General features: G+C 45.9%; 1 protein-coding gene across 7 annotated transcripts in view; it reads left to right on the top strand.

The window, feature by feature from the left end:
• The first annotated feature begins 125 nt into the window (after positions 1–125).
• The window catches only part of LOC105467637 (stonin 2), a 175,927-nt gene continuing 163,075 nt past the window's right edge, over positions 126–12,977 (top strand). For 3 of the 7 annotated variants that reach the window (XM_071099776.1, XM_011717333.3, XM_011717335.3), the window contains exons 1-2: positions 136–270; positions 9,264–9,374. The gene's annotated coding sequence lies outside the window, so the exon portion shown is untranslated. Of the gene's footprint in view, positions 271–8,590; positions 9,176–9,263; positions 9,375–12,977 lie in introns of those variants that run through there. The other 4 variants (XM_011717330.3, XM_011717331.3, XM_011717334.3 and 1 more) reach the window with 4 other exon arrangements.

Below are 12,977 nucleotides of genomic sequence, written 5' to 3' on the forward strand. Positions count from 1 at the left end.
GCCCGTCCCGTCCCTCCGCCCCGGCTCCCCGGCTGTCCAATCAGGGCGCGGCTCGGGAGCGCGCCGCGGCCAATCAGGAACGGCGGGAGCGGCGCCGGGAGCCGGCGGGCGCAGAGCGAGCCACAGAGTCTGGAGCCGGCGGCGGCGCTGCGGCCGGGCGGGAGGTTGGCGAGAGCAGCGCGGCCGGGTGGGTATCCTGCGGCCAGAGGAGCCGGCTTTCCCGCGGCGACCTTCCGGCGGACGCCGGGGACCCTGCGGACCGCGGCGCAGGTAACTGCACCCCGCGCCCTGCAGCAGGAGGGCGAACGCGCCCCCTGACAGTGGCCCCGCGGAGCCCCCTGGCGCCCCCCGAGCCTGTCCGGTCGGGCCACGCGGAGGCCCGGCGTTTCCACCAGCCGCGGGCGTCCCGGGGTGGGAGAGGAAGAGGGGACTCTGCTTAAGGCAGGTGGGGGTGGAGGAGGACTCCTGCGACCCCCGGCCCCATACACAGGCACTTCTGGCCGACGGGTGTTTTCGAGATTGGGACTCCCAGGGTGTCTTCATTGGCCCGAGTGGGGAGGCGACAACAGGTGTCCCTGGGGACGGTGCTTTCCCTACACTCCCCTCGCCTGAAACCCCAGCCTTGGCGCCGCGCCCCACCTTCGGGGTGTCGGGAGGCAGGACCCCAGCCTGGCCTCAGGCGCTCTGCCCGCTGGACAGCGCCCAGAGGCGGCCTTGAAGCGGGTCTTGGATGGAGTTTCCTCTGCGCGTTGCCAAGCAATTTGCCGGACACCCGCCTCTCGCTGGGATGAAGAGTTGAAGATGAGAGAGTGTGTGTGCGCGCGCGTGTGCGTGTGTGTGTGTGCATTCGTGCGTGTGTGTGTGCGTCCGTGTGTTCTGGTGCAACCTCTACTGGAAGGAGCTGCCTGAGGGCTGTGAGTGAATCATTAACTGTGCTTTTGTGCAGCTTCTGGCCTCTGCCTGCCTCCCCGCCTCTCCCGACGCTCCCCGTTTCCCCCTCGGGCTGGTCCTTCTTGCTCTCCGTGCCTCCCTCTCCTGATCTGTAAGGTGGCGATAATGATTGCACCGGCCTGATAGCATTGTTTTGAGGATTGTATGAGCCAATGCCTGAAAAACACCGAGCACAGCGCTAAGCACTCAATAAATACCGGCTCTTATTATTTATTATACGGAGTGGATGGGCTTTTAAAGAGTAAATCAGACGTGTCCAAACTGGCCTAGCAACCTTTTGCAGCTCTGAACAGCTTTCTATACTTGAAAGGAAAAAAATGCTGTTATTAATGAGACTGATAATCTCTTTAAAGGTAGCATATGCTTTTGGGGGGTGGGGCGGTAAAAAACCGATCCGCTGGAATGGTGAGAGAGATAAATGCATTCCAACTAGTAACTGAGAAAAGCTTTGTGACCTTTGAAAAAATTAGTATGACTATTGTGTGAAAATCATATCATGGTACTTTGTTAAATGTTCACCTTTCATTAGCATGGCTGATTTGGGGGAAGTATTTGAAAGTTTTATACCTTTTACTCCTCGCATAAACAAAAAGGTAAAATTAAAAAGAGAGGGAGGGAGAAAGAAAAAAAGACTCAACCACACGACAAAATTCCAGTGGCTCATAGAAACCTAAAATTGCAGTTGCTACTTTTAGGTGTTTTTTTCCTATGCCTGACCTGGGTGGTCTGGTTTAATTCTTTGTCACTGTGTCACTTTTCTTTTCTTGGTTAATCTGAAAAGTCAAATAACTGGCCCCTTTTATTTTTCTTTTTAAAACTTAATATCTCGACATGTAACAGATCTGCTTGGAGTTCTGAACCCCCTGCTCACTTGCTTCCTACCCTGTGACAAATGCAAAAGAACCTTCTCAAAGCTTCTCTAGGGTGATGTCAATGGGAATCTGTCTTACCACACCATACTACCCCCTGCCCTCCAACCCATAGGTGAGGACCTGGGGAAAGGATGCAAACAAAATGCCCCAGTTCTTGTAAGGTCTCCTGTGCTTTTGCCAGGAGCCTTAGAATGAATACATTGACTTAGAGGAAATGCTTATCTTCTCAGGGGGTAAGAAGCCCACTTCCAGATGCAATCTTTCAAGTCTCAGATTAGCATGGCAGCCCTTTCAGTTGTTGATAAGGGGACTTTTCCTCTCTCCGGTGGCGTGGGAGGATCTGAACGCTTGCTGTTGGGGGGGAGTAAGAGAGATGTGTTGGGTGGGGCAAAGACTCCTGAGTTCAGAGCCAGACTCCCACCTCCTGAGATCTCAGAGTGTGACTGACTCTGGGAAACTTCAACAAATTGCTTTGTTTTTCGGAGCTGGGCTTCTGCTTTAAAACATGAGTTGTTGAATTTTAAATTTTATTATTTTTTCTTAGAGGTTGTTCTAAGTATAGTACTAATAAATGGAGGACCCCTGGCACAGTTCCAGGGATGTGGTTACAGGTCTGTAGCATCCAGAGAATATCTTAAAAGTTATACCTGGGAAGGACACAAAAAGCTTGACCGAAGGGTAACACTTGAGCTGAGTGTAGAATGAGGAGCAGGTCTCTTGTGCAGGTAGGGGTGAGGTGGAATTGGAAAGAAGGTGGAGCAGAGAAGACATTCCAGACTGAGAGAAGTGATCAAAAGTACTATTACAGTTGGCTTACGGTAAATAACAAGAAACCCCCAAATCTCAGTAATTTACAACAACCAAAATTTAGTTCCCTCTCATGCTGCAGGTCCAGTGTAAGTCAGGAATAATTTTACCCCTCATTTATCATCATTCTGGGACCCACTGAGGCTTAAGAAACAGCCTCTCTCTGGGACAATGTGGATCTTATTTATGACAAAGGGAAAAAGGACATGATAGAACAAAACGATAGCATCTAAAGTCTGCTCAGAAGTAGCAGCTGTCACTTCAGCTCTCCTGCTCTTGGTCAAGGTAACTCATGTGGGAAGTCTGCTGTCCGTGGTATGGGGAAGTCTACACCAGCTGCAGACCGCGAGGTATGGCTGAGCAGGAGGAAAAGTGCTGAAGGAAACAAGGTCAGGAGGTGGCCCAGTGGCGGATGATGAAGGACCCTGGGTCGGGTCCCAGGGGATTGGGCCTTTATCCATTGGCAGGGAGCAGCCACTGAAGAGTGTTGAGTTGGGCTTTGACAGGGTCAGATTTTCCAGCTGAACCCACATTTCTAGTGGCCATGTGGAGAGAAGATTGAAATAGGTGAGCTAAAAAGCAAGAGGTGATAAGGGCCAGGGCAAATACCATGGCCTCCAGTCTCTCTCTCACCATCTGTGACATGACTTCAAATTCCACTGCTGGAAACTGATTTAGTTGGCTCTTGAGCAGCTTGCCTTCTTCACAAGTTCTCTCCTAAAATGCACATGCTCTCTCATCTTGAAGTTGTTATTTTATGTCACCTGAAGCAGTGGATCTCAACTTTAGTGTGCATCCGAATCACCCCGAGGGCTTGAGAAAATGCAGATTGCTGGGCCCGGCCCCCTGAGTTCCAGAATCAGTCCATCTGGTCTGAGGCCTGGAAATGAGTATTTCTGACAAGTGCTCAGGTGATACTGATGCCGCTGGTCCCACACTTTGAAAACCACTAAACTAAGGGGACACATTAAGATGTGGTTGAGATAAATACCAGAATGGAAGAGTCCAACGGAAGGAGGAAAAGGGCTGGAAGGTCTCAGCATTCTCCATGCAGCAGTTTTGCTGAAGGCTGGCTCTGGCCATGAACAGTAGGCTCTGTAAGAGTAACTGAGCCTCTAGGTGTATATTAAATTGCAGATGCAGTGCTTGTAGTGAGAAAAGAAAAAAGCTTGGGTCCAGAGAAGAAACATACAAGTGCTGCTTTGTCCCATCCCTTTGTAATTTTGCCCAGACTTCCCATCCTATCATCTAGCACACACCCTTTTGTCTGGCTCCAGACCTCTAACTCAAGCCTGTCCACATATTCCAATCCTGATCCATCACACTTCTTGTCATTCCAGCTATAATTTCTTCTGGAGCTTAGCTTTCCCACTGGGTGGACATTTTGGCTGAATTTTGATATAGTCAGACCAAGAAATTGCTTGCTTTACTTGAGGTCACTATCATAATTAAACATCTGTGCCATGTGGTCATACAGATTGTGATCAGTCCCCCCCACTCCCAAGATAAATAACCCCCTGAGAACCCAAGATTGTCCGTGGTTTGGCTTATACTAAGAGATGGAGCAAGTTACAACAATTCCCCCTAACTGTGACTCACCACTCCTGTAACAACAGGGCATGCCAGAAATGGACGTAAAGGAGCAAATATGTTGGGGTGTGTAACGTGACACAGGAAATAAAACACAGTGAGAGTGTCTTTTTTTAAACTATATTTTTTCTCATTCGTAAGCATGGCACAAATTTGAACTCGACCTAGGGTCGCAATAAACCAGTGGTTTGCCACCGTGTGACAGAGAGCATGTAAATGCATGAAATACTTCTAGGATCACCATTCTAAGTGCTGGCTACCAGATTAGGATATTTGTTTCAAGGTAGGATGAGTGCAGAATTATCCATCGGGGTGTGAATAGAAAATTCTAGAAATTCTATATGCATTTTATTTTTTTGAGATAGAGTTTTGCTCTTATTGCCCAGGCTTTAGTGCAGTGGTATGATCTCAGCTTGCTGCAACCTCTACCTCCCAGGTTCAAGGAATTCTTCTGCCTCAGCCTCCCAAGTAGCTGGGTTTACAGGTGCCCACCACCATACCCAGCTAATTTTTTTTTTTTTTTTTTTTGAGACAGAGTTTTGCTGTTGTCGCCCAGGCTAGAGTGCAGTGTGCAATCTCAGCTTACTGCAACCTCTGGGTTCAAGCAATTCTCCTGCCTCAGCCTCCCTAGTGGCTGGGATTACACGGATGCGCCACTGTGCCCAGCTAATTTTGTATTTTTAGTAGAGACAGAGTTTCGCCGTGTTGGTCAGGCTGGTGTTGAACTCCTGATCTCAGGCAATCTGCCCACCTTGACCTCCCAAAGTGCTGGGATTACAGGCGTGAGCCACCATGCCTGGCCGTAGGTAATTTTTCTATTTTTAGTAGAGATGAGGTTTCACTGTGTTGGCCAGGCTGGTCTTGAACTCCTGACCTCAAGTGATCCGCCTGCTTCGACCTCTCAAAGTGCTAGGGTTACAGGTGTGAGCCACTGCATCTGGCCTTCTATATGCATATTAAATGTGTATAAAATAAATATTATAATGAGCTCATATTATAAAATGAAGTGAGTGAGATTTGAAAAGATCCTTATCCCAACTGAGATTTGAGAGACAAGCCATACCTTGAAGGTGTGCTTTCTGAAACAGGAGAAATTCTCCCAGGATTCTGTGTACTTTCCCAGAGGTGGATGAGAAAGCTTAGAACTGTAACCTCTGTCCTAGAGGCCTGAAGCCAACTGTTTCTCTCTCCAGGTCATTTTGGAGAGCCAGCAGTTTTTCACAATCGTGCACTCGTGGCCTCAGTACTGCCCTCACTTGATCTACTCTATGGTGAACTACCACAGTTCCCTCCAGCTCAAGTTTCCAGGAAACCTGGCCTAAATTTTCAAAAGGTGCAGCTGCAGCAAACAAAACTGTGGATGTTACTCTGAGAGCCAGTGAGAGAAGGGACACTTAAACCAGCCAGGGGGATTTAAAATGCTGAACAATTCATTAGAAGGTGCTGCCATCCCCACTGGATAACATTTACCCAGCAATTTGATATTTAAGAAATGTTAAGTGTCAAATCATAGAAAAATATTATCTTCTATTATCTAGTTATATTAAATGCTTATATATCATACACATATATATATTTTTCACATCTCTAGCACTTTCAGGAGGTAGACTTTTAGTGTTATTGCTGTCTTTCTGAAATGCAGTAACAAAGAAACAGTTGGCTAAAATTCTATAGATAGATAGTAGTAGGGCAGGATTGAAACTTGAATTTTTCATTCATAGTGTACAACCTTTGTCACCCCAGCTGGCTGCCTACTAACTTGGAGTGGTGCCCTGAAGTGGCCTCACTGACTGGCAAGGGGTGGTCAATGTTCCCTGTGATGTTTCGTCACAACGAGGAGTGTGAAGCCGCTTTGCAGATTGCTAATGGCTCAGGGAAACCTTTGGGAGTTATGTTCACTTGAAAGGTATTGACCATCAGCTGAGTGCAAGGCTTTAAGGAAAACGCTACGAGGAATTCAGAGAAGTATTATGCTCAGTCTCTGACACAGCCTCTATGCTGAGAGAGAAAAGACATAATATTTATATAAAATCAGTGGTAGTTAAACCACAGCGAGACCAACAGTAGGCAAATAATCCAATGGGCTATCAAGTGCTGTGAATTCAGACAGTGAGTCTTTCCCAGATTGTGCTGGGCTGGGAAGGTTCAGGGAGGAGCAGCTACTCCGGACTGGATGGAGAAGTAGGATTTAGCTAGGTGGGAACCGTAGTCTTTAGGGGAGGAATGGATCTAAGTGAACTGTGTCCCTGCCCTGGTCCACAAGCCTTTTCAGGTCTATTCACTGGACTACTGTATCTGAAGTAAAGGGGTCAAGTGGGAGAGAAGGGAAGTCGGAGCTACATGACTTCTTTTTTCTTTTTTTTGATACAAAGTCTCACTCTGTCACCCAGGCTGGAGTGCAGTGGCGTAATCTCCGGCTCACTGCAACCTCTGTCTCCTGGGTTCAAGCAATTCTCCTGCCTCAGCCTTCCAAGTAGCTGGGATTACAGGCTCCTGCCACCATGCCTGGCTAATTTTTTGTATTTTTAATAGAGACGGGGTTTCACCATGTTGGCCAGGCTGGTCTCAAACTTCTGACCTCAGGTGATCCACTTGCCTCGGCTTCCCAAAGTCCTGGGATTACAGGTGTGAGCCATCACGCCGGACCTAGATGACTTCTTAAAGCTTTCCTTTCTTGACTGCCATCGGACTATTTAATCTTTGCCGAAATTATCAAAAGCACTAATTTGAGTGACTCGCATAACCTCCTACAAATGAAGCCATTCAGTGATTTATTAGTAGATAAATAACACTGGACTCTCATTTGGCCCTCTTAACGTGTTCAATGTATTAATAGGAAAGCACTTTGGAGCTAAGGATGTCAAACATCTATATAAATAAAATCTAATCCTATTATAAACTCTGTCAGACTTGCAGGCAGTTGGTCCTACTCCATTTGCAATCTAACCTGGAAAGGTCAAATGACTTGTGGAAAGTCATGCAGAAATCGCTTAGTGCTTCTGTAATAACTGACCCCGCTTCCCCTGACATTTGGCGGTGTCTAGCTTAAGTCACTTCACATATCTCCATAAGGTTAGTGACGCTAAGAATGACACTAAGATGACACTAGGGCCCTTGTCATCTATATAGCATTTCTCCTACTCATATTATACCCCATGGGGGCTCTCAGCTGTGACCCCAAAGGGTCCTTGTTAATTTTAAGCTTGGGGTGAGATCATTGTATCCTTCTCTGTCAGGCTTCTCCCTCGCTTTCATTGAAAGAAGGTACCGTTGTAGTGCTATGTGTCCATGCAAACACAGCATCTGAATGAAAGGGCATTCTGAAGCATTTTCCAGGCCAAATGCCGAGAAGTATGGTGGGACCATCAGTGGCTTTCTATCTACCTGAACTTTGAAGGTAGACACTAGACCCTTGCCAGCTTGATAGTCCCTCCGTTGGCTGCCCTTTGAAGTTAGCTAAGTAGTTTAAAAAACCAAATGGGATACTTTAAATGAAAACGGACTTTATTTCACTGTTTGCCTTAGAAACGGAAAACATTTGTCTAAGTTTTTCTCGGTTTTTGTTTCTGTTTTCTTTTGAGACAGAGTATCATTGTGTCACCCAGGCTGGAGTGCAGTGTCAGGATCTCAGCTCACTGCAGCCTCCGCCTCCCGGGTTCAAGTGATTCTCATGTCTCTCCTTCCCGAGTAGCTGGGACTACAGGCATGTGCCACCATGCCCGGCTAATTTTTGTATTTTCAGTAGAGATGGGGTTTCGCCATGTTGGCCAGGCTGGTCTCAAACTTCTGGCCTCAAGCAGCCCACCTGCCTCAGCCTCCTAAAGTGCTGGGATTATAGGCGTGAGCCACCATGCTTGGACCATTTGTCTTAAGCTTTTAAAAGATAATGCTGTAGTTAAGTGGATAAGGCTGGGGTGATCCATATTTGGTAGATGTTGTTTAAAAGTTGTCTATCATGTGAACTCAGAGCTGTCAAAAATATACTTTGTGTTTTTCCCCATCCTTGCCAAACATAAAATATTCATTTTTTTCTAAATCATTCCATGTCCCTACATTTCCCTCCACTTCAGACTTTGAACCGTTGAAGGGCGGAAAACTTTTATCATTGCTGAAATTATCAAAAACACTATCAATAGCTATCATGCATTGAGTTTTACGTCCTCTGCTGAGTGGTTTTACCATGTTATCTTACTTAATTTGCACCTCTGCGCTGTAAGGTCAGGAGGAGTAGCATCTCATCTAAGGAGTGAGACAAAGGCTGGAGCTAAGTACTTTGTCAAAGGTTGTAATGGAGCTGGGCTTTAAACCTACCTCTCTTCATCTCTGAGATGTAGAAGCTATGCCCTGAGTCACTGTGGTATCTGGAAGCAAAAGGAAATGTGCTCTAAAGAGTTAACAGGGGCTATCTGTGCACTCTGGCCACACCCTGGGAGATGGCTGGTAGGAGGAAAACTGCTTTTGTTTTTGCAGGGCCAGTTCACAGTATCAGTAGGGCAGTCGAAACGCACTTTTTTTTTCTCTCTCTCTTTTTTTTTTTCCTAACTCATCCTTATTATTTTTGTTACGATCTCTAAAAAGGTGGTAAGTTAGGGAGTGAGGATCTGTTTGAGTAAATCCAGCATGTTTCTCAGTCACCACCCATCAACCTAATTGGCATAGGCGGAGCTGTGCTGTCTGCAACACAGCAGGCTCCTCCAGCTGTGCCATCCATCACACTCAGGCACCCTGGAGCGCACATGCTCTGCTTCCGGTTGATTTTAAGTTCCTGATCCCTGAGCAGGCCTTGAGGAGGCAGTCCCAAGGAGTCAGAGTTGTTTGCTGTTGCATATCAGACTCTGGTCTGGGTGACTTGGCTGGTCACAGCACAGTGCTCCTCTGGGCCCAGGGACTGTGGTCTCTCTGTGATTTGGTTGCCATTTTCCTATGAAGAGGGTAGAGAATATGCACCCAGTCAGGTCAGGCACTTTGCAGAGGTGGGTCCTGGCTATAAGAAAGCCAGAAAAGAGGGCAGGTTCATTTATACACGTATGTTTCTACTCATAGGAAAACAACTCACGAGGCAAAAAAGTACATCTCATGGATGGAGCAGGGCGAAGCGGTTACAAGTACAGACTCTGGAGCCAGACTGCCTGGGTATGAATTGTGCAGTTTCAGGTAAGTTATTTAATCTCCCTGAGCCTCAGTTTCCTTATCTCTATAAAGGGAACCTACTTCATAGGGTTATGAGGATTATATGATAATTTAATTAAATGAGCGGTAAAGCACTTTGACGTCAATGTCTGAGAGATGAGAAGTATTACGTAAGTGTTTATCAAATAACACATAAAAATAAAGCGATAGGTGAACATCATGGTATGTAGGTTACACAGTGCCGTGTTAGACGAAGCTTACATGACTACCTCAGTTAAGGTACTCATGGTCAGTTATGCTCAAATGACATCTTATGAAGTGTCCTAGGGAAACTAGCCATTTTAAAGAATCATGTGAGAAATATGTTTATAAACTGCCTTTTTGTAAAATGAACATGAGAGAAACTGTGTCAGAGGAAGAGAGAAGTCAAGGTTGGACGACTGGATGTTTCGGGCAAGGGAGACTGGAGAGGTAGAGTGCCATCATCTTGGATGGGAGGGGTTTCTGCCGCAGTCGTTTCAGGGGAGGGAGAGTCGCTGGTCAAATCTGGATGTGTTAGGGGTGAGCGTCTTGTTAGACGTTGAAGTGAAGATGTTCAGTGGGCACTAGAAGTCAGGTGAGAAGTCAAGGCTGGAAGCATCTGTGTGGGGATCCCTAGCTCGTAGATGGAATCTAAAGCTGTGAAGGAATGAAGGTATTTTACAGCTGGAGAAGGGGTCCTAGGATTGAATCAGGGGGCATTCTAGCTTTATTGGGAAAGTCAAGCTGGCTTGAGTTTTCTAGTTTGTGCTTTTCTTCACTTTGCCAGTGTAGAATGAGGTATGGACCCGTTGGCATTTTCTTGGGGTGGTTTTTATCATTGAGCTCTATAATGCCATGGTTAAGTGCCTGAGTTAAGACTAGGGTCGGATACCATTTGACCTCTTACTATCTTTGGGCCCTTGGGCAAGTTACTTATTCTCTGAGACTCAGTTTCTTTGCCTGTGAGATGAGAACTAGTGGTTAAAAATGCCCATCTCATGGGTGTGAGGGCTCAGTTAGTGCGACATTGATGCTATGAAGCTGTTCACCACTTTATCTCTTGAAAGATTCTCACCATTCATTACATTTGTTAAAAGTGAGGAGTGGTGACAGTCACACATGTTTAAAGCCCTTTGAATTTGCCCTAAGCTGAAATCCACATTTTAATTCAACTTATATTGCTACTGTTTTTCTTATTTTAAAAAAGTAAAAGAGGTCAGGGAGATACTATAAGTAACTACACACATATGCTAGCGACTTATGTTTTCTCTGTAATTGAAACATTACATCCAGTGATCAGATCTGGCCTCTGTATATGGTAATTGCTACGAGAATCACAGATGCTCAAGCATTCAGAGATATGAAAACTGAAACACAGAACAAAAGAGATACCACTGGATGACAGTGTTTTAGTATTATATATAATAACCTCATGTTTGCTCTTTGCCACCATGAGCCAGTTAAGAGGTTTCTCTCATTCTTCCCTAAGATACTGACCAATCTTCCCTACCATTTTTTTTTGTTGTTGTTGGTGGAGTTTCATTCTGTCGCCCAGGCTGGAGTGCAGTGGCATGATCTTAGCTCACGGCAACCTCTGCCTCCCGAGTTCAAGTGATTCTCCTCCTTAAGCCTCCCAAGTAGCTGGGATTACAGGCATGAGTCACCATGCCCGGCTAATTTTGTGTTGTTAGTGGAGATGGAGTTTCCCTTTGTTGGCTAGGCTGGTCTCGAACTCCTGACCTCAAGTGATCCACCCCACCTCCTCGGCCTCCCAAAGTGGTGGGATTACAGGTGTGAACCACCGAGCCCAGCCTTCTCTACTGTTTTAAATCCAAGTTTTACACTTGGTTGGAAAATTCCTCTAATACATTTTATTTCACTCAGCAAATAATAATATTCTGAATCTGTTTCTAAAAAACTCTCACTCTCAAAGCTAAATAAGAACCTAGAGATGTGGAGAATCACATTCTGAAATCTTGTCACTCCATCCTCTAATTAGTATGTCTGCTGTGTTTGCATTTGTGGTTTATATGCTTTGAATTTGTAGCTTTTCTGTTTTGCAAGGGTTACTGTCAGTGAGATGGCTACCAAAAGAAATACTGCTATTAGTGGTGTCGGGACCAAATGTATGTAACAGTGTGGTGTGTTTCTAAATCCCTACTGTGGCTTTTGAGAAACCATCTCTAGATGGTTGTGGGTGACGTGAGGACTGAAAGAAAAAACTTTAGAAACAGCAAAGCAGAAACATTAATAGGAAGGAGCTTCCAGTGATTAAATTTTTCTTTTGGTCTTTCAGGTTGAGGAAGTAAGGAGAGTAGGCATAAATGGTGGGAAATTTCCATCAACTTGAAAAAAACAATAGAATACATAATTCTTAGCCACTGAGATGAGAGCCCAGGAAGTCACAAGGTCAAAGGATCCTGTCCCATTTGTCTGTGGTGACAGTCTCTCCTCCCCCTACAAGAAATGCCTTACCCTGAAATAATAGAAGTGCCCCTGAGAAGTTGAAGAAATGCATGCTGATGGAATTTTTAAAAATCAGATACATTTTAGAAGTGATTTTACTTTTCTATATTTTCCAATTTATTTTTATTGAGAGTATATTCTGTTTATAATAAAAACAGAAATCGAAAAAATATATATATTTTTGATACGGAGTCTTGCTTTGTTGCCCAGGCTGGAGTGCACTGGCGTGATCTTGGCTCACTGCAACCTCGGCTTCCCGTGTTCAAGCGATTCTCCCGCCTCAGTCTCCTGAGTAGCTGGGGTTATAGGCGCGCCTGACCACTCCCAGCTAATTTTTGTATTTTTATTAGAGATGGGGTTTCATCATGTTGGCCAGGCTGGTCTTGAACTCCTGACGTCAAGTGATCGCCTGCCTTGGCCTCCCAAAGTGCTGGGATTATAGGCATGAGCCACCGCGCCCGATTAGGAAAAATAAATTTGAAAGAAGGAAATAAACTAGGAATGTGGGAATGAGTGAGTTGTCACATTGAAAGGTGCTCATTTGCTCACATTTTATAATGTGAGAATTCTTTTGTCCTGCAAGCTGTAACATTTCATAGCATACCTGCTGTCCACATTTAGAATTTACTTTAAACGTAGGGGATGTCAGTAGGGCATTTCATGTATCAAAACCTCAGACTCCACTCTACCAAAGCAGCCAAGCCTCACTCAACAGACATCGACTCTCACGCTGTGCCAAGCCCACCCAGCGTGTCCTGGTTCCTTGTGGCTGTCCCTGGCAGTTGGAGACACCCACACGCCCCTGCCTTCAGTCAGCAGACACAAACTTGGGATGCGTCTGTTTCTTGTTTGTGAGAGGCCTGGTTCACAAGGATAACATCACGATCAGCCTGGGGCCCCTATGCAGCTGCCCCATGAGGCCACTGCAGCAGCCTGCGTTTTAGCCTTTGGCTGGGCTGTTTTGGTTTTATGCCCATGTATCAGTTTTGTTGGGGGAAGAGGGAGGGGAATGATTCTCAGAAAAAGGAAGGACATATCCTCCGCTTTGCTGAAAACGGAAATAAGGAATTATCAGTTCAGGGTCAGTAGAAGCCACAGGGCCTGGCTTCCTTCTGTTGGGCTCATTTGGAATGATTTTGT

Source organism: Macaca nemestrina, chromosome 7 (assembly GCF_043159975.1).
Source record: "Macaca nemestrina isolate mMacNem1 chromosome 7, mMacNem.hap1, whole genome shotgun sequence".
Classification (NCBI taxonomy): domain Eukaryota; kingdom Metazoa; phylum Chordata; class Mammalia; order Primates; family Cercopithecidae; genus Macaca; species Macaca nemestrina.